Below are 20,879 nucleotides of genomic sequence, written 5' to 3' on the forward strand. Positions count from 1 at the left end.
CCAACCAAAATTCAATAAAAGTCCCCAAAGTTGTTAAGCCAACAAATATAAATCGTTACTATAAAACTTTGGTACTAGAGTAAAAAACAGGCCGACGTCCCCTCCCTCTCTGGCTTCTCACTCAGATATATGGACACTAGAGCGTTCCAAAACATATCCCAATAAATTACAATCTGCTAAGAATAATTCAGAGTAGTTATCTAGCGCATCGTATTATAGACAGCTTTCAGGGCCAACACCAGAGTTATTAATCTTATAATGTTTATTTAAATATTTGTAGAAAATTTTCTGTATAGCGATAAAATACATGATTTTTCAGTATGGCTTAGAGTATATTAATGGTTTTTAAATCCAAACTGAAAAATACTTTCAAATCTAAGATTAATAAAATAAGCAACATTTAAAAGGTTTGAAGTTAAAAGGTGATAACTAAATTACTGTCTAAAAAATGATATTATGATCTTAACATTTGCAGAAACTACAATTAACAAGATTCACTCTCTTTCTAAACCCTCTGATGGATATATGTTCATATGCATGTATATTATACCTAATGAAAAGGACATGCATTGGGCTCATTTTAGTATTTTATCAATATAGCAAGGATGACAACATCCATAAGTATCGAAGCACAAACAAAATCATAGAATGGACAAACGGACAAAGTGAAATGTTCAGTTGTCATAACACAGAAAATACAGAGAGATAATGTACAAAAACTCAAATACAATCACTAAACCTTTTTTAAAATAATGTTTATGAACGTTTAAGAAGCATGAACGTAAAACAGACGAACAAATAATGCATAGAATAGATGCGCATATGTCATAGGAATCTTCCGTGAAAAATGTCAGCAGTGTTTCTTCAATAGCATCCGAGAAAATCAAATTTTACTGAAGCGTTTACGGACTGACAGACAGACAAAGTGAACTATAGAGTAATATTATACAATAATTATATCTTTATAAAATGAATATATATGATAAAACGCAAGGTGCATCTTTACCCATTGTTAGTGGAATAAGTTCTGGATTTGTAATTTTTGTACTTCTAAATTAGTGATTTTAGCAGTGCTCTAAAAACAAGGATAACAACATCCATAAAAAGCGAAACTCTAAATTCAGAAGGAAAGAAAAAGGATACTGTATAAGAACATGCTTTATTTGTTCTAGTAATTATTATTGCAAAAATCAGATAAATAGGTTAATTATATAATTACAAAAATATGTTGTCTAAAGTTAAAAATCATCATATTTTAAATGTTTTCAGATTAATAATACAAAAGCCACTCTCTTAAAAACAGGTTTAGCATCTTATATTTTTGGTAATTTTTTTCGTTTGTACTTAGTAATTGATATTATTGTACATATTCTTTCCCTCACAAGAGTACAAATATTACAAAATCTGAACTTTTGACGCAACAATCTCTATTGTACATTTTCTTTCCCTCTGAGAGAGTACAAATATTACAAAATCTGAACTTTTTCCTAGTCAATCTCTATTGTACTTATTCTTTCCCCCTCAAAGAGAGTACACATATTACAAAATCTGAACTTTTTCCTAGTCAATCCCTATTGTACTTATTCTTTCCCCCTCAAAGAGAGTACACATATTACAAAATCTGAACTTTTGCCGCAACAATCTCTATTGTACATTTTCTTTCCCTCTGAGAGAGTACAAATATTACAAAATCTGAACTTTTTCCTAGTCAATCTCTATTGTACATATTCTTTCCCTCTGAGAGAGTACAAATATTACAAAATCTGAACTTTTTCCTAGTCAATCTCTATTGTACATATTCTTTCCCTCTGAGAGAGTACAAATATTACAAAATCTGAACTTTTTCCTAGTCAATCTCTATTGTACATATTCTTTCCCTCTGAGAGAGTACAAATATTACAAAATCTGAACTTTTTCCTAGTCAATCTCTATTGTACATATTCTTTCCCTCTGAGAGAGTACAAATATTACAAAATCTGAACTTTTTCCTAGTCAATCTCTATTGTACATATTCTTTCCCTCTGAGAGAGTACAAATATTACAAAATCTGAACTTTTTCCTAGTCAATCTCTATTGTACATATTCTTTCCCTCTGAGAGAGTACAAATATTACAAAATCTGAACTTTTTCCTAGTCAATCTCTATTGTACATATTCTTTCACTCTGAGAGAGTACAAATATCACAAAATCTGAACTTTTTCCTAGTCAATCTCTATTGTACATATTCTTTCCCCCTCAAAGACAGTACAAATATTACAAAATCTGAACTTTTTCCTAGTCAATCTCTATTGTACATATTCTTTCCCTCTGAGAGAGTACAAATATTACAAAATCTGAACTTTTTCCTAGTCAATCTCTATTGTACATATTCTTTCCCCCTCAAAAAGAGTACAAATATTACAAAATCTGAACTTTTTCCTAGTCAATCTCTATTGTACATATTCTTTCCCTCTGAGAGAGTACAAATATTACAAAATCTGAACTTTTTCCTAGTCAATCTCTATTGTACATATTCTTTCCCCCTCAAAGAGAGTACAAATATTACAAAATCTGAACTTTTTCCTTGACAATCTGGATTGCATTGCACAGTTGGGCCTGTAAATAACTCAAGTTTCAACAACAAATATTAAATTCTTTACAAAATACCTTCAGCTCAAAGGAATATTTATACACAATTTATATAACATATTAGTAGTGGTTACACCAATAGCGGACACTAAGTTTTGTTTTTTATCATAACGCTTAAGAAATTAAGGATGTAATAAAACCATTTATCCTATTATATAAAAAGTGTTTGTCTGAAGCTTAACATTTTAACTACTAAACCAATTGAGTTATCTTTTTCATGTAAGCTTCATACAGCGCCTGTAATGTCTTTTGGCTATTTTAGTTACAGATTTAAGTATTGATTATTTTAAGCATTTTTTGTAGTCCTAATCAGCCTCTTCAAATACAGAGCCCCTAGAGGCTAGGGGCATAGCTGCTAGCTTTGAAAAAAATTTAGCATTAGGGGGAGTTTTTCGTGTGTTAAAACTTACATGTGGGTAAGTCTATTAAAACCCAAAACAAAAAATTAACATTGAATCCTTAAAGATTTTTTTTTGCCTACTTCTAAACTAAATCCTGAAGTGGTATAGTATAAGACCAGAGATCTAAATGGATATCACAATGACGGATAAATTGATGTACATCCCCTATCATGACACACAAAATTACCATCCTGTTGATTAAAATTCAACAAAAGTACCCAAAGTTGTTAAGCCAACGAATACAAAAACGTTATTATAAAATTTTGTAATAAACAGTTCAATGTCCCCTCCCTCCCTGGCAAATTTCCTGGATGCTATGGAAGCAGCCGATACTAACATTAATAAATGGTTAATAATAGATGTTGACTTGTATTCTTTAACATGTTTTCACCAATCTTTACATACACACACACACACACTTACACACACATACACACACACACATAGAAAATATTACATAATATGTATGGTCTAAGTATTGACGGGGACATGATAACACAATTGAGCAGTCAACATTCTTCATTTATCATACATTTTCATATTCTCAATAGCAGGGCTCGGCACCCGCGCATCAGCAACATGCAAGCCTCAGGAAAATCAACATTTTACAATTTTAAAAAACCGAGCCCAAATATGACAACTATCTTTTTTTAAAGTCTACAAACGGATTTCAATTTGAGGCTTTATCGCGGCTGCCGAGCCCAGATCAATACTTAAGGTCACAGGGATGAAACAATGTACTACAAATATATCTTCCTCCCAAAATAATAAAATTTGTGCAGTTTATAACTATTGGGGAAAGAAAGTATTGTTGATTAATTTACTTTTTATTGTCCTCTCCCTCCTTGTCAATACTATATGAAGTATTGGTTTGCTCCCATACACACACACACACACACACACACATACACATAACATACATGATAAATATTAAACAGACACACACACACACACACACTATATATGAATATTAGGGAAAAACTCTTATATGACTCAAACTACATCTGAAATCAAATTTACCAAATTTCAAAAGATTTTTTGTCATTTTGGTTAAAATTTTCAATATTTATTGAATAAAAAAGTTTTTGATATTAAAAAAATCCTTTTTACTCTACAATGAATGTTTCCTTTTTTACATAGTAATTAAATAGAATACAGCCAATTCAATACAAATAACTTTTTTTATAACTCAAGCATAAAAAAATATTCCCTAGCTATCCGAAATTATTTTCTGTAAAAAGTTTTATTCTTTTTGATTAAGCTCTTTTTACATGTTGAAAGTTTGTGTATAAAATTACAAAGAGTATGACCTAACCTTGACTGTCTTCAATTAGACCATAAGGGGTAGTTTCATAAAGGGTAATTGACAAAAATCAATCTACTGTTCATTGATAATTGATATTATCCGCTGGATTAGAACAAGTTCTCAGCCACACTGAAAAATCATGTATAGCATCGTATTACAGACAATTTTCTCTGAGTATTAAAAAAACATGAAATTAATACCAGTTATTATAGAAGTGTCGTTTTTTGTACAACTTTTGTACACATTTCCTGAAAGGATAATTTAAAATTTAAAGATCACACATTTTATTTGTAATTTTCTTTTAATTATATCCTATTATATAAAGATTTTATGTTTGTAGCGAAGGATCTAGCTAACTGCTGAACAGATATGGATCTCATTTACTACAGTGAAGCTACTTAAAGGACTAGAAAGTTTTTTTTTAACTATTTTCCCTTTACATTAAGTGCCCGAGATGTTAATCAATATCAAAAGAGATTATTTTTAATAAAATTAGCTTAACTCATTAAACACCAATCATGTAACTACCCCCTCTCCAAACTTTTTTTCCTTGGACGGACCACCAGAAAAGGCCTAACTCTCCTCACAGTATCCCTTGTCATTATATCAATTAATCCAAAGTTTTGTTTATGAAAAAATGTTGCAGGTTGGTTGTCTGTCTAACTATCCAAAGTGTATAAATGGATCTATTATTAGTTGGACTGTACACCAGATTTTCATTTTCTCTAATAAAGTAAACCTTTTAGCTGGCTACAATAACGATCTCCCCCATCCCCTCCCCTCCTACTGGATCAACGAACTGACCAATCAATAACAGGGAGAATAGCAACCTAAATTGACGACAATTTATTCCGTGTCATAATATCCTCGTATATATTACATCCATTGGCGTAAAGTAAGAATATTCCCTTACTTCTCAGCTCAGAGCCTTTCAAAAAGTTTGAACTGTTTTCAAGTTCCAAGTTGTAAATGAATAATGAAAAGCTTCACAGTAGTTTCTGCAACATATCTTAGAATTGGAATTTTAGAAAATCAACAAATAAAATGTTTTAATCTGGGATAGTTTGGCGCTTACCCTCAAAGTGCCTAGTCAAGAACATAACACCCCTATTTTAAGATAAATTGAGAATAAGGAGGTTATTTGGGTACTAGGTAACCCCCCTGCTGGGATAGGTACCGCAGTTTAGGCCAAAACGGGTTAGGGCCCCTCACAGGGGTTAGAAATACTGAAATTTAAAACTATTATATAAATTATGTGGTGGGGGGCAGTTTCTGTGCTCGATAGATACTTTGAGGGAAGGCACTGCTGTATTTTTTATCTCCAGCGAAAAACAGGTAACTTAGGCTTCAGCCAGGCTAAAAAATCACAAAAAACATATCAATAAATTGTGTAGGTTAGCATTTTTCTTTTCCCTGGTTATAATGAAATGTCTTAATAACTGATTTTGTAGTAGATTTTAAGGAATAGAAGTTAAATACACATACACAAGGATAACAAGATTCATAAAGGCCTGGCTTACATGATTAAATTAGCCCCGCGCGGTTGTGCCTAACCCACGGGCCAGGATTTGACAAAATCCTTGCCTAATAAAACAATCCTAAAGAAGGTGTATCAACTTTTTTTTTTATAGCTAGCCGGTTCTTTTAGTAAGTAGTACTAGATGTAAATTTTTTCATAGAATTCAGATATGCAATCGGTTTTTTTGTAGACCTCTTATTTTTTAAGTAATTTAAGTTTTTTTTTTAAATAATTAAGTCGGTTTTAAGGTACTAAAACGCAACAAAATAAAAGAAGAAAATGGCCAGTAAGAACAAAAATAGTAAGATCTTTAATTTGACACCTTACTTTTAAAATTCTGTTGAGTAATTATTGAAAAAATCTATTTTTTTAACCTCGGTTTAATAAAAACTTTAGACCTAAATATTTTCTCAAACAGAAATAAAAAACATGGGTTCATATATACCTTTAGGATCAGAAAAATATTACGAATCCATTGTAAGCAAAATTGAAAAAAAGTAAAAAAATAAAAAAATAAACAAATGGCCAATTATATTTTTTGTTCAGGCAACACTATCGTCTTCCCTTTTTTACCCCCTCTTTACCCCCTCTTTACCCCCTCTTTACCCCCTCTTTACCCCCTTCCCATTTTTATACTCAATTCAAGAATTAAGACGTTGCCTGTACAATATAATATGATATTTTCATATAATTCCTTTTATTGTAGTTTATATACTATATTTCAAACTTTTTTTTTCAATTTTGCTTACAATGGATTCGTAATATTTTTCTGATTCTAAAGGTATATATGAACCTATATTTTTTTAATGTGAAATGATAAAATTAAGTTAAAAGTTTTTATTCTCGTGGGTTTAAAAAAATCGATTTTTTCAATAATTACCTGACAGAATTGAAAAAGTAAGGTGTCAAATTAAAGATCTTACTATTTTTGTTCATATTGGCCATTTTCTTTCTTTTTTTTTTGTTGCATTTTAGTACCTTAAAATCGACTTAATTTTTTTTTAAAACTTAAATTACTTAAAAAATAAGAGGTCTACAAAAAAACCGATTGCATATCTGAATTCTATGAAAAATTTTACATCTACTACTTACTAAAAGAACCGGCTAGCTGTAAAAAAAAAAGTTGATACACCTTCTTTAATAATGATCCTAAATTTCGAGATTCAGGCTATTATTGTTCTATCAGTACAGCTGCAACTATCTTATGTTTATAATGCATGAAAGAAAAAAGAATTAAAACTACTATGAAAAAATTAAATATTATTATAAATTTTACAGTCATATCCGTCCAAGGGACGAAGGGGTTGGTAAACCCCTCATTCTACCCCTTCGAATTTTAAAAATACTTTTGTTTAACCCCCCTCAAACCTTTAAAATCCCTTATTTTACCCCCTCAAAAAATAAATGGGACAAACACCCACTGACTGTGAAAAAGTTTTGCTTTCAACAACAAAAGAACTAATTAAAATTTGAATATGATTATTTAACATATTTTAATTTTTGCAAATTTGTAAATTTGAAAGATAAATAATGAATAGAGTGCAAATACATATGAGAGAGTTGTAAATAGATTATTTCATTTCCAGTAGGATTCAATACCGATTAATGGATTAGAACCGGTTCTCAGCCATACTGAAAAATCATGTATAGCATCGTATTTCAGACAAGTGTTAACGAATATCATAATAAAAATCTTAAAATTAATACCAGTTTTATTCTGTGAAAAATAACTATTCTAGATATAAAATTAAAGTTTAGTAGAAAGCAAGTGACCAAGTCTGTATGTATGTTTATCTGTCTGTAATGCTATATTTCTCTAAATAGTAAATATCAAGAAATTTGTATTATATCTTCAACATTATTTCATCATTCATTAGGGCTAAATATATATTTTCATAACAGCTTAACAGCTATTTATCGCATCGTGTTATAGACAGATATCTGCAGATATTAAAAAAATTGAAGAAAAACTAGTATCAATTTTATGAATTTTATAACATTCGTAGAAAATTGTCTAATACGATGTTATTTATGATTTTTCAGTATGGCTGGGTACTGGTTCTAATCCAGCAAATATTAATCGGTTTCGAAGCCATACTGGAATAAATGTTATTTGTTATTGTTTATCTAAAATCTTAAAATATGGATTGAAAAATAAACTTAAAAGATTTAAAATGTTGCATAAATATTTACTGTAGATGCATATTTTGAAGCTGGGTAAAAATGGTAAACTAAAAGCAATAAATTTTGTAAAGATTATAAAGACATAACAAAACTGTAATCCTTTCATCCTAACAATATATTTTACTTAAAATAAAGTAAAATTTTCCTGGCTATTTTACAATTTTTAAACAAATTCTTTTTTTTATTTTTGGATAATTACCACAATCGATATATTATTACTTTGATGGTGCTCCAGATTTTCATGTACTCTTATAAAGTGATACTCGCAGCTGGCTCAAATAACGATTCCTTTCCCCACCTACTGGATGAACGAACTGACCAATAAATGAGGTCCATCGTATTCCAAATCTATTGCTTACACGTTTTGGCATAAAACATTCAAACAGTCCAATTTATAGAGTCAAGATGTTATAGGTTTTATAGAGAATTATTTTTTTTTTACAGAATTTACCTAGACTGAGTGTTATGAATTAATTTTTGTTAATTTTTGTGAACTATGGTATTATGGGTTGGGTTGTATTCTAACCACATACATAAAGAAATATATATATATATAGAGAACAAGAATATTGAATTAGCTTTTTAATTTAGGTCCTCCAAAGTTTTTTGATGTTGCACAGAACCAGGAGCGTGCTGAAGGGGGGTGTAGGGTGGTTTTGACACCCCCCCCCCCTTAGAAAACCTCTTATTGAAGTGAGACTCAACCCCCACCCTCTGCAACATACCAGTACACTAAATTCTGGTGTAAAAATCCTCAAGTTTTTGTTTACACATTCCAAATTGATGATACATCTTTCTACCACCCAATCAATTTTAAAATTCAAGACGATGTCACAGAAACGACACACTATAAAATAACCTTCGTGCACCCCACTTTAAAAATGTTGTGCACGCGCCTGCACAAAACTATACAACACTCAAATCTGGTTCCATTTCTTTAATCCTATTTTTGTAAGCCAACAAATGGAGCTAAACTGAAAAAGAAAATCTGCCAAAGTTTTCTACTTGAGACTTTTTTAAGATTTATTTTGTAAAACAAGATCTTATATTCCTAAACATCTACATGGATAACAAACAATAATGCTCTGACGGCTTCTCAATCAATAATCTTTAAGTAAAGTTTTTTTTTATTTTCCTTTTAAGGACCCAGGATGTTCAATCTTTTTTTAAAGGAGAGACGAGGGTAGGGAAGGGGTAAATCGGGGAATTTTAAAATTTCTAGGGGGTAATCTAATGTTTTTTCTCGTATTCATTCGAATCCGGTGGATAGGAACCGGTTCTCATCAATACGAAAAAACTATGTCTAGCATTGTATTATATCCAGCTTTCTACGAATATAGAATTTACAATTATGAGATTAAAACCAGTTTTTTTAGCCGGTGCCTTCGGCACTTCGGGGCTAAAAAAAACTGGTTTTAATCTCATAATTGTACATTCTATATCCGCGGAAAGCCGTTTATAATACGATGCGAGAAAAAACTATTATAGTCTTTATTTAAAACAATGCATACAAATTTACCCACAACTCTTAATCTGAAACATTTTTAGGGATATTATACTACATATTGTTTTGCAATCAGTTTCTTTTATTTTATTAATTTCCGCTCAATAAAAATTATATTATACTGAAAATTGAAAAGAGTGGTTGTTATATTGTGTTAAAAAAGGAAAAGAAAAGTTGTTTAGAACAGGAAGAGTGTGTGAAACTTATTTTATATATAATATATGTTTATATGTGGGATACAACTAAGGTTTAAAGAATTACTTTTATATTTTGAAAAATACTTTAATAGCTGCTGCGCCCCAAACTCTGGTATATACGAATTCTGAAGTATTAGGCTTATCCTTATTTTTAAGTTTTGATATATATGGCTATTTCTTTAGGCAAAGAAGCTTACCAGATCAATTTTAAACTGTTGATCTAAAGATAACTGAATTTTACTTAATAATAGATTAATCTTCAAGATACAAACTCTCAAAATCAGCCAATGAGAAAACAGTTAAGTATGAATCTGGCCATATTATTAGTTAGAAAGTGTACATATTTTGTTATTTCTTAGCATAAGAGTCAGCTAAAAAATATGTGATAAGTCAGCTATAAATAGTTGAATTCCTTAGAATTACGTCGCTCGTATTTAACAACAAAAAAATAATTAAAGGCCTTTTATAGGTGCCGGAATTAAGCCTTATAAAATGCCTTTGCCTAAATTTTCTTTTCATTGTTGCCTTGTTTAAATGATTGGAAAAGTACTAAAAAGAAAATATCGTCTGTAAACTAACAAACAAAGTGTAGACAAATATCTTACAAACTTTTAAAACAAACTAAAATAGAAAATGTCAGGGAAAAGGATATGGCATCTTATTATTTTTCCTTTGATTTAAAAAATAAATGTAATATACTTTTAATTCTACTGGAAGTTACCATTTTTAATTTTTGTCGACTACAATCTTTATTTCTAGTATGGCTTCAAAACCGACAAATATCCGCTGGATTAGAACCCGTTCTCAGCCGTACTGAGAAATCATGTAGAGCATCGTATAACAAACAATTTTCTTCGAAATTAAAACAAATATCATAAACCTCGGGTCTATAACAAAACTGGTTTTATCCTTTAATTTTTCATCTGAATATACACGGAAAGCTGCCTATAATACGATGCAATTAATAAATATTTTCTGTGCAATATCCCTGTTTTGGAGTTGAAGTTTGAGTCACTGCAGTCAATAAACTAGAAAGCTTAACTTTTCTTATTCTAAAATTTATAAATACTAAAATAAGCCAAGAAATTTAATGATTAACGAATTACAAGGACAAATATTTCCAAGGAAAATTGAAGGCTATGTATGTAATTATCCAATGTGAACCAGTGTTTTATTAATTCACTTTGATGTAATCCAGGGAGTAAGGGAGGGGACAATGGGCAATTAATTCAATTTAAGAGTTTTTGAAGAAAGGCCATGAAAACCAGAATAATCCCGAAAATATGGTGGAAATTGTAAAGTGATTGTTGATTCAATCTAGAAAACCATAAACTAAGAAAAAAGGTTCCAAGAAAAAAAGCAATCATTTGAAAATAAGATTACCAGTATTACAGACTGACATAACCATTCTGTAATTAATTACTAGAAATATCTCCCTGGATCTCTTCAGATGACAGGGAAAGAGAAAAGAGATTTGGGGGCAAGTGATGTGAACACGGAAAAAAGGGGCAGGCAGGCGTGTAGCTGGATGGGCAAGTATATGACCTGCACGCCTTCCTGCCCCTTTTTATCCTGTTTATTTCCCCCACCTCCATTTCCCTTTCTCGTCTACTTTTAAAAAGGAGGTGGGGATGAAGGGAGTGAAATATAGTATGGAAGGGGGGTCGTTTATTTATATTTGAACTACTCTCTGTCTGCAGAACTATATATATTCAAAACTAACATAGCGAGTAACGGCATTTCTTGCGCAAGTCCCCAAACTCAGTCAGAAACTGCTAAATTCTTGCACATTCCCTTTAAGCCAGTCCCCAAAGTCTGAGACTCCTAAAGATTGAATATTCGATCCATTGTCCCCTCCCTTACTCCCTGGATGTAATCAAACTTAAATTTTTTTGTTCATATCACATAATATAAGTAGTAAGATTTTTTTTGTCTTAAGCTATAGATATCGGAAATGAATTCTACTTTTCAGAAAAGCTTGACAAATGTCCTTAAGTGGATTTAGGCTATTTTCTTGACCAACCCCGCCCTCTTCTGGAGTCTTAGGCGTGGCATCTAGTTGATAAAAAAGCTCAAAAAGAGAGGTCCCAACCATTTTTCTTCTAGGTAAAATATTTTTTGGGGGGATTGACATGCACCCGCCTCTCCCCTAATATTCTAAATTCTAAAATTTACTCCAAAATAAACACACACATTCAGCTACTTTAGAATAAAGTAAAATTTTTTTGTTTAACTTTGTTCAAGGAGTTATCTTGTCTGGCTTGAAACAATTTCTACAAATATCTGTGGATGACAAATTATAATGTAGGATAAAGAAGAAATATAACATTTTTTTTATAAAAAAAGAATGACAACATCCATAAAAGCGTTAAAAACATTAACACTTGTAGAGTGTCAAAACTGAATAATCAGAATATAAATGTATATAAGACGAAACAAAATTGTAAGTAAATTTGTTGAAAAACTGCGTAAATACAGGATAATGTTTAAGGGCATACTTACATTTTTAGGACTTGATTATAGGAATGGTTCACTCAAAATATTATACTTTGTTGTCCTAGGAATCAGCATTCCAAAACTTAGATCGAGCGGATAATTATATCATATAAAAATCTGTTGTTAAAACAGTTAAAAATCAGAATGTTTAAAAGGGACGTACGGACATTCTCCAAACGATTATAGAGTAACTATGCTTTCTAAATCTTACCTATCTACTACAGAAATTACCATGCAAAGTTTGCAATCGATAGGACAATCCTAACATGCCTAAATTAACGAAAAAAGCTATCCGTTCCGGACGTACGGACCGACCCTAATTATAAAAAAGCTTCGCTTTCAAACACATTATGATGTCTGTTTGTTTGTCTATCTTTCAATTAAAGATCTCTAAAATGGGAAAATGTTCACATGTTCAAATTTTGTTGATGAAATTTAAGTCATATTTTTTAAAATCCAAAAAATATTTATTTTACCTTAGTCGAAAAAGGGCTCTTATAATAAAGCAAAACTCTTCTCGATATACATCTAACATCTCTTTCCTACTTTCTCTCTTTCTTTCTTGGCTCTTTTTTCTCTCTCCTTCTCTTTTTTCTATCCATTCTTGTCTCCTTTTTTATGTGTGTAAGTGCCTACTGTGTGTGATTATGATCAGGAATAAGACAATGGCCGATAAATTGATGTACATCTCCAATGATGATACACAAAATTACCCCTTCTTTAGATTGCAATTAGTGGTTGAAACGTTTGAACACTCAACTTAATTAACGAACCAATCAAAATTCAATAAAAATCCCCAAAGTTGTTAAGCCAGTGAATAAGCAAACATTATTGAAAAACTTTGGGGACTTTAGTGTAAGAAACAGCCCAGTGTCCCCTCCCTCCCTGATAGTATTAGTATGTCCAGACTTGAACACATTTAGCTTCAAACTTTGTGTCAAAACTAAAATCTAATTCCAAGTTGAGGGGAAACAAAGAAAAAGAGGGAGAAGAAAAATAAGATGGACTCATAAAAACAAGGATGACAACATCCATAAAGCGACAATTGACAAATCAGAAAGAAACAGGAAAACGATTTTTACAGATGAAAAGAAACAATCCATTTCATATATAACACTATGAACAAAAATTCAGTTTATAATACATCACTAAATTACTTAAAAACATGATGCATAGTTCTTAATTTTGCAAACTAATTATTGAGGTGCTTCGCTTAGACATTATAACAAGAGATCCTATAGTCCATATTTTAAAAAAAATCAAGTGATTTAGATGATTATATCAAAAAATTTTATTCTAATATTCGTGGAAAATTGTCTGTACTACGTTGGTATATATGATTTTCAGTATGGCTGAGAATCGGTGTTAATTCAGCGGATATTAATCGGTTTCTAAGTCATACTGGAAACTGGAAAGGTATTTGTAATATTTGTAATATCTTTGTATGTACTAGAATTACATTTAGCTTGCAGCCTTATTGAGCTTCATTACTGACACAAATTATTCATTATTGGGAGCATCTCTCACAACAGTTGCGGAGTTGAATTATTCATTATTGGGAGCATCTCTCACAACAGTTGCGGAGTTGAATCATTCATTATTGGGAGCATCTCTCACAACAGTTGCGGAGTTGAATTATTCATTATTGGGAGCATCTCTCACAACAGTTGCGGAGTTGAATTATTCATTATTGGGAGCATCTCCCACAACAGTTGCGGAGTTGAATTATTCATTATTGGGAGCATCTCTCACAACAGTTGCGGAGTTGAATTATTCATTATTGGGAGCATCTCTCACAACAGTTGCGGAGTTGAATTATTCATTATTGGAAGCATCTCTCACAACAGTTGCGGAGTTGAATTATTCATTATTGGGAGCATCTCTCACAACAGTTGCGGAGTTGAATCATTCATTATTGGGAGCATCTCTCACAACAGTTGCGGAGTTGAATCATTCATTATTGGGAGCATCTCTCACAACAGTTGCGGAGTTGAATTATTCATTATTGGGAGCATCTCTCACAACAGTTGCGGAGTTGAATCATTCATTATTGGGAGCATCTCTCACAACAGTTGCGGAGTTGAATTATTCATTATTGGGAGCATCTCTCACAACAGTTGCGGAGTTGAATTATTCATTATTGGGAGCATCTCCCACAACAGTTGCGGAGTTGAATTATTCATTATTGGGAGCATCTCTCACAACAGTTGCGGAGTTGAATTATTCATTATTGGGAGCATCTCCCACAACAGTTGCGGAGTTGAATTATTCATTATTGGGAGCATCTCTCACAACAGTTGCGGAGTTGAATCATTCATTATTGGGAGCATCTCTCACAACAGTTGCGGAGTTGAATTATTCATTATTGGGAGCATCTCTCACAACAGTTGCGGAGTTGAATCATTCATTATTGGGAGCATCTCTCACAACAGTTGCGGAGTTGAATTATTCATTATTGGGAGCATCTCTCACAACAGTTGCGGAGTTGAATTATTCATTATTGGGAGCATCTCCCACAACAGTTGCGGAGTTGAATTATTCATTATTGGGAGCATCTCTCACAACAGTTGCGGAGTTGAATTATTCATTATTGGGAGCATCTCTCACAACAGTTGCGGAGTTGAATTATTCATTATTGGAAGCATCTCTCACAACAGTTGCGGAGTTGAATTATTCATTATTGGGAGCATCTCTCACAACAGTTGCGGAGTTGAATCATTCATTATTGGGAGCATCTCTCACAACAGTTGCGGAGTTGAATTATTCATTATTGGGAGCATCTCTCACAACAGTTGCGGAGTTGAATTATTCATTATTGGGAGCATCTCCCACAACAGTTGCGGAGTTGAATTATTCATTATTGGGAGCATCTCTCACAACAGTTGCGGAGTTGAATTATTCATTATTGGGAGCATCTCTCACAACAGTTGCGGAGTTGAATTATTCATTATTGGGAGCATCTCCCACAACAGTTGCGGAGTTGAATTATTCATTATTGGGAGCATCTCCCACAACAGTTCGGAGTTGAATCATTCTTCATATTAGTAGAAATGTAATCCAATATTACTATTTCATTACTATCAAACTTAAAGGTCAGTTACTTTTTTTCTTATTTTAATCATTTTATTTTGACTTATCTTAATTCTAAAAACTCTAAATCCAGTTTTTGATATCTGCCGTTTTTTTTCATCAAAATTCAAGAATAATCTATTTCACGGCCTTTTACAATAAGCATCGTTTAAAAAAATCGTTTTAGTTCAATAAATGCGAAAGTGTCTGAAAGGGTTTAAACAATTTAAAAATAGTCCCCAAAGTTGTTAAAAAACGAGTAAGAAAACTTTATTATAAGACTTTGGGGACTAGAGTAATAAACAGCCCAATGTCCCTTCCCGCCCTCTCTGGAAACGTCCGGTTTAGTTTAGTGTGTACTGTATCAAGTGCCCCAACTGTGTCTGACGCTTCATTAGAACCAGATAATTGCGCAACAAACAAACTAAATCAACAAAGTAAAGGAAAACTTATTTATGGAGAAAAATAACAACTTTTTTTCTTGTTGTTGTTGTTGATTATGATAAAAAAATACATTAAAAAAGGCAATAGATAGATTAAAAATGATATAAAATAGATAGATAGGATATAAGAAAGAGAATGTGAAAGTATTCCACTCTTTCTTCATTAATCCATCCGCCCATAAATTTAGTGTAGAGTCGTAGAAGTGCGAGAAATCCTTGAACATTGTCCAACGCAAAATTTGATGCCAGATTTTTTCTTTTCTGCCCTCCCCGCCTTTTCAGTTCTTGACACACATATTTCCCCTCTTGCCATAATTTTTCTTACTTAAAAAGAAAATATTTTTTTTTGGTTAGACACAAATTATGTTTTATCATGAAATACTTATAGTAATATTAAATAATTCAGGCCTGGCCAATTGTGTAATAAATTACATTGATATCAGCTAGATATATGTACACCTGAATATAAACTTCATTTACTTATCTTTTAAGAATATTTTGTTTTAGCGAAGATACTCTATATTTTACTATGTCTGTCCGTCCGTCAGTCAGTCAGTCCGTAACGCTACGGGGTTTCCTCGGTTGCTATAAAAGATAGACAGCTTAAAAAGGAAAACTTTTCTTAAAATTTAAAAATGTGGTTGTCTGCTTTAATGATTTTTAGTTGGAAATGGGGATTCTTTAATTTAAACGTCATTGTCCTATCCTTAACAGCAATTAAGTACAATTAGACTAAAACTTTACAAATCAATCGAATAAGCAACATTCCTTATTTTTATAGGCTACAAAAATGGCCAAAATAATTAATAATTTTGTCTACATATCTTATGTAAAATAAAAATCCACACAAAAATTGAATAAACCATTTTTAAAAAGTTATTGGTCAGTATAATCTCCACAAATAAATTAAGCCATGTATTTCTAATAGGAGCCGAGGTTAATTCCCCTTAGAACATACTGACAGACAGACAGACATAGATTTATAGAATAGCGGCACTGTTTTAATTGCATTTTGCAAAATATATTATCGTTTAAACGTTTCAGATTTTTAGTTTGTATACACTGTACAATTAAGAACAATGAGACTTAATCAAAGCCTTTGATACAATACATATTTACGTCTTAGATACATTTTCCAGTATGGCTTCGAAACCAATTAATATTCGCTGGGTTAGAACCGGTTCTCAGTCATAAAAAAAAGTGGAAAGCTGCCTATAATACGATGTGATAAATAACTATTATACCATTACCATAAACAAGTTGATAACCTAATTATCTGTATTTACCATAAAACATATCTCGAAGGGTTTGTTCAACTCCTAATTGGCTGAGTAACACAGAATATGCGTATGTACTTATTTACTTATAATTATAAATGTGTTATTTGTACTAATATCTTTTCTTTTTTAAAGCGAAGCTTTTCAATAATTAGCTACTGCCCGTCTGTAAAATATTAGCAAAGTCCTATCGATTTCAAACTTTGCATGATAATTCCTATATTAAAACGATTTAGAAAGCATAACAACTCCATAATTGTTACCAGAAAGTCCTTACATCCATTTAAAAAATGCTGTGTTTTTTTTTTAACTCTTTTGGTAACATTTTTTATATGATATTATATCCTATTCATATGATTTTTTGATATATGATTTTTAGGACAACACGGAATATTATTCTCCTAAGAGGCATCTCGATAATAAAATCCTATAATGAAAGTATGTACTTTTACTGTATCCTGTATTTAAGCAATTTTGCAACAAATTTATTTACATCTTCGTTTAGGTTAAAAGTTAATGTGCTGTTTAATTTGTACTGACACTATTGTTCTTTTGACCTTTCTTCAGATTTAGAGCTTTTTGGATAAAGAGAAACTGAAACCTAGGCTCTTCAACCTCCATTTTTTTCTATAATTATCATCGGTAAAGTTTTTACAGAATTGTCAAAAGTCCTTTAAAGTCTTTTTTATTTATTATATTAATAAAATTTTATTAGAAAATATACAACAAATAAATTTATTTTGTTCATGTAGAACATAGAAATGGCTCTCCACCAGTCTTTTAGCAAATCAAGAAATATTTTATGTTTTATTACATTTATATTTTGTATTTACAACCTCTCCTTGCAGAGAAAATGTAGTTTTGTTTTCTTTTTATCAAGTTATGAGGTAGAATCCAATAATTGGTCAATTTGACAAGAAAGCTCCCCACCCAATTGGTAATTTTAAAAGAAAATACCAATATGTAGAGGTCATCAAGTGAAAGAAAACGCTGAAAATTAATCTAAGCAAAACCACTGCAGCAAATGTTTTAACCTTTACCCATGGATCTAATCAATAGCCAATAAATTGACCCCAATGATGATACACAAAAGCACCCCTTCTGTAGATTACAATGTTAATTGTAGTTGTTGAAATTTTGGACACTCAACAAAATGAAACAATCAATCAAAATTCTATAAAATGTTAAGCCAACTAATAAGAAAACGTTATAAGATTTTGGGGACTAGTGTAATAACAGCCCGATGTCCCCTACCTCTATACTATCTACCCCCCTCCATCGATTAATTAAAATCGTGCTAAGAGGACAGAGCAAGAAGTGAGAGGGGGTTTAATTACTCCATTTTGTAATAAAGGATTATTGAGTTATGACCTTGCCATACCTTTATTTAAACAACGAAATAAAACAAAGGAAAAGTTTTTGTTCCCTGTGGCTCACTCCATAATCATTTTCTCTGGTCGCGTATACACAAATAAATTATTTAAACCATTACTTTTCAGGGAAGCTTTGGATAAAAGACTTGTTATATGATTTCTGTAAAAAGTTTATGTAGCGAAGCTTTACGTTGGTCATAGGAAAGTTTTAACCCATATTTAGATTTAGTTTTTCAGATTATTTTTAGCTATTTTTCTGACCCTTTCCCCTTCAAATACGGAACCCATAGATTGCTTACTACTAAACTTATTGAGTTCTCCATTTAAGGAAAGCTTCGCATAGGTCCCAGACTTAAATTTTCAATTATTTTTAATTAATTTCAAGTTTTGGGATGGCTTCATGCTATTTTAGTTTGTTTACAGACTCTTCTCTAAATGCTTAGGGACGCATCGGATCGTAGCTGTTAGAGGTTAATGTTATTGAAGAAATTAATTTTAAGTTATCTTTTAAAGAACGATAAAATTCAGGTAATGATCTTATTTTTAACATTAACAGTGGATGTACAATATACTTGGATAATTAACAGGTGAAAAATTGTCATCAATTTAGGTTGCTAACATGGACATCAATTATAGGTCAGTTCGTTCATCCAATAGAAGAAGAAGGGATGGGGTAAAGGGGGTGGAATGGGAGAATCGTTATTTTAGCCAGCTACAAGTTTCACTTAAGTACATGATAATCTGATGTAAGATCCAGGTAATAATAAATCCATTACAATAACATTGAAATCTTTTTTTCATATTATTTTATTTATCTATTATGTATGTGTATTTTTGTTTGTGTGTGTGTTAATGAGTGTAACTGTTGGTAACTATTTATATACACACACATCTGCATTATCACTGCGTATAATTCTTTATCACTAAAGCCAAAAGTTCCTTGAAATAAGTCATTGCATATAACAATATACACATTTTCATTTACATAATATTCATATATATGTGTTTTCTTATTAGTAATTTAAATTTTAATCTATTGCACTAACATATTTTTACGCTAATTCGATTTCTTTAGCATTTATGAATGGTAATGAGTTGCGCCTTTTTATGGGCCAAGGCATTCTTCCTACCCTAACTATGAGTGTCACGTATCAGATATATCAGCAGTAGATAGTAGATAGTATAACGAGGGTTTTTATATACAAAACAACTTAATTTACCTAGATTAAGTTTATTTTTGCAAAGTTATTATTAAATGATGGTGAAGTAGCTGAGTTAATATTTACACTCCAAGTTCTACAAACTGCATCACAGTTCATTTGATACAATATTTGTGTGTGCACAGTAGACCTGTCCAGTATTATCATTTGATACAATATTTGTGTGTGCACAGTAGACCTGTCCAGTATTATCATTTGATACAATATTTGTGTGTGCACAGTAGACCTGTCCAGTATTATCATTTGATACAATATTTGTGTGTGCACAGTAGACCTGTCCAGTATTATCATTTAATACAATATTTGTGTATGCACATGAGACCTGTCCAGTATTATCATTTGATACAATATTTGTGTGTGCACAGTAGACCTATCCAGTATTATCATTTGATACAATATTTATGTATGCATAGTAGACCTGTCCAGTATTATCATTTGATACAATATTTGTGTGTGCACAGTAGACCTGTCCAGTATTATCATTTGATACAATATTTGTGTATGTGTCGTAGACCTGTCCAGTATTACCATTTGATACAATATTTGTGTGTGCACAGTAGACCTGTCCAGTATTATCATTTGATACAATATTTTTGTATGCACAGTAGACATGTCCAGTATTATCATTTGATACAATATTTTTGTATGCACAGTAGGCCTGTCCAGAATTATCATTTGCTACAATATTTGTGAGTGCACAGTAGACCTGTCCAGTATTATCATTTGATACAATATTTATGTGTGCATAGTAGACCTGTCCAGTATTATCATTTGATACAATATTTGTGTGCGCACAGTAGACCTGTCCAGTATTATCATTTGATACAATATTTGTGTGTGCATAGTAGACCTGTCCAGTATTATCCTTTGATACAATATATGTGTGTGCACAGTAGACCTGTCCAGTATTATCATTTGATACAATATTTATGTATGCATAGTAGACCTGTCCAGTATTATCATTTGATACAATATTTATGTGTGCACAGTAGACCTAATCAATATTCCATTTTAAATAGTTATTCTCGCAAGAAAAAGCATATGTAGTCCCCTGTGAAAGAGGGTATAGCACCCCCTTCTGCACGCCACTAATTTAGACATAGTTAATATTTAAAGCTTGGTTTTGCCATAAACAATAGGACATAGAATAATTTATTCAAGATAATAAACAATAAAACAGGCTTAATGAACCAGTTAAGATTGTAATATATCAACAAAAAAATAAATACCGAACAAGTCTAATGCTCACTAATGATAACTTT

Source organism: Acartia tonsa, chromosome 4, assembly GCF_053477335.1.
Source record: "Acartia tonsa isolate MP-2025a chromosome 4, ASM5347733v1, whole genome shotgun sequence".
Taxonomy (NCBI): domain Eukaryota; kingdom Metazoa; phylum Arthropoda; class Copepoda; order Calanoida; family Acartiidae; genus Acartia; species Acartia tonsa.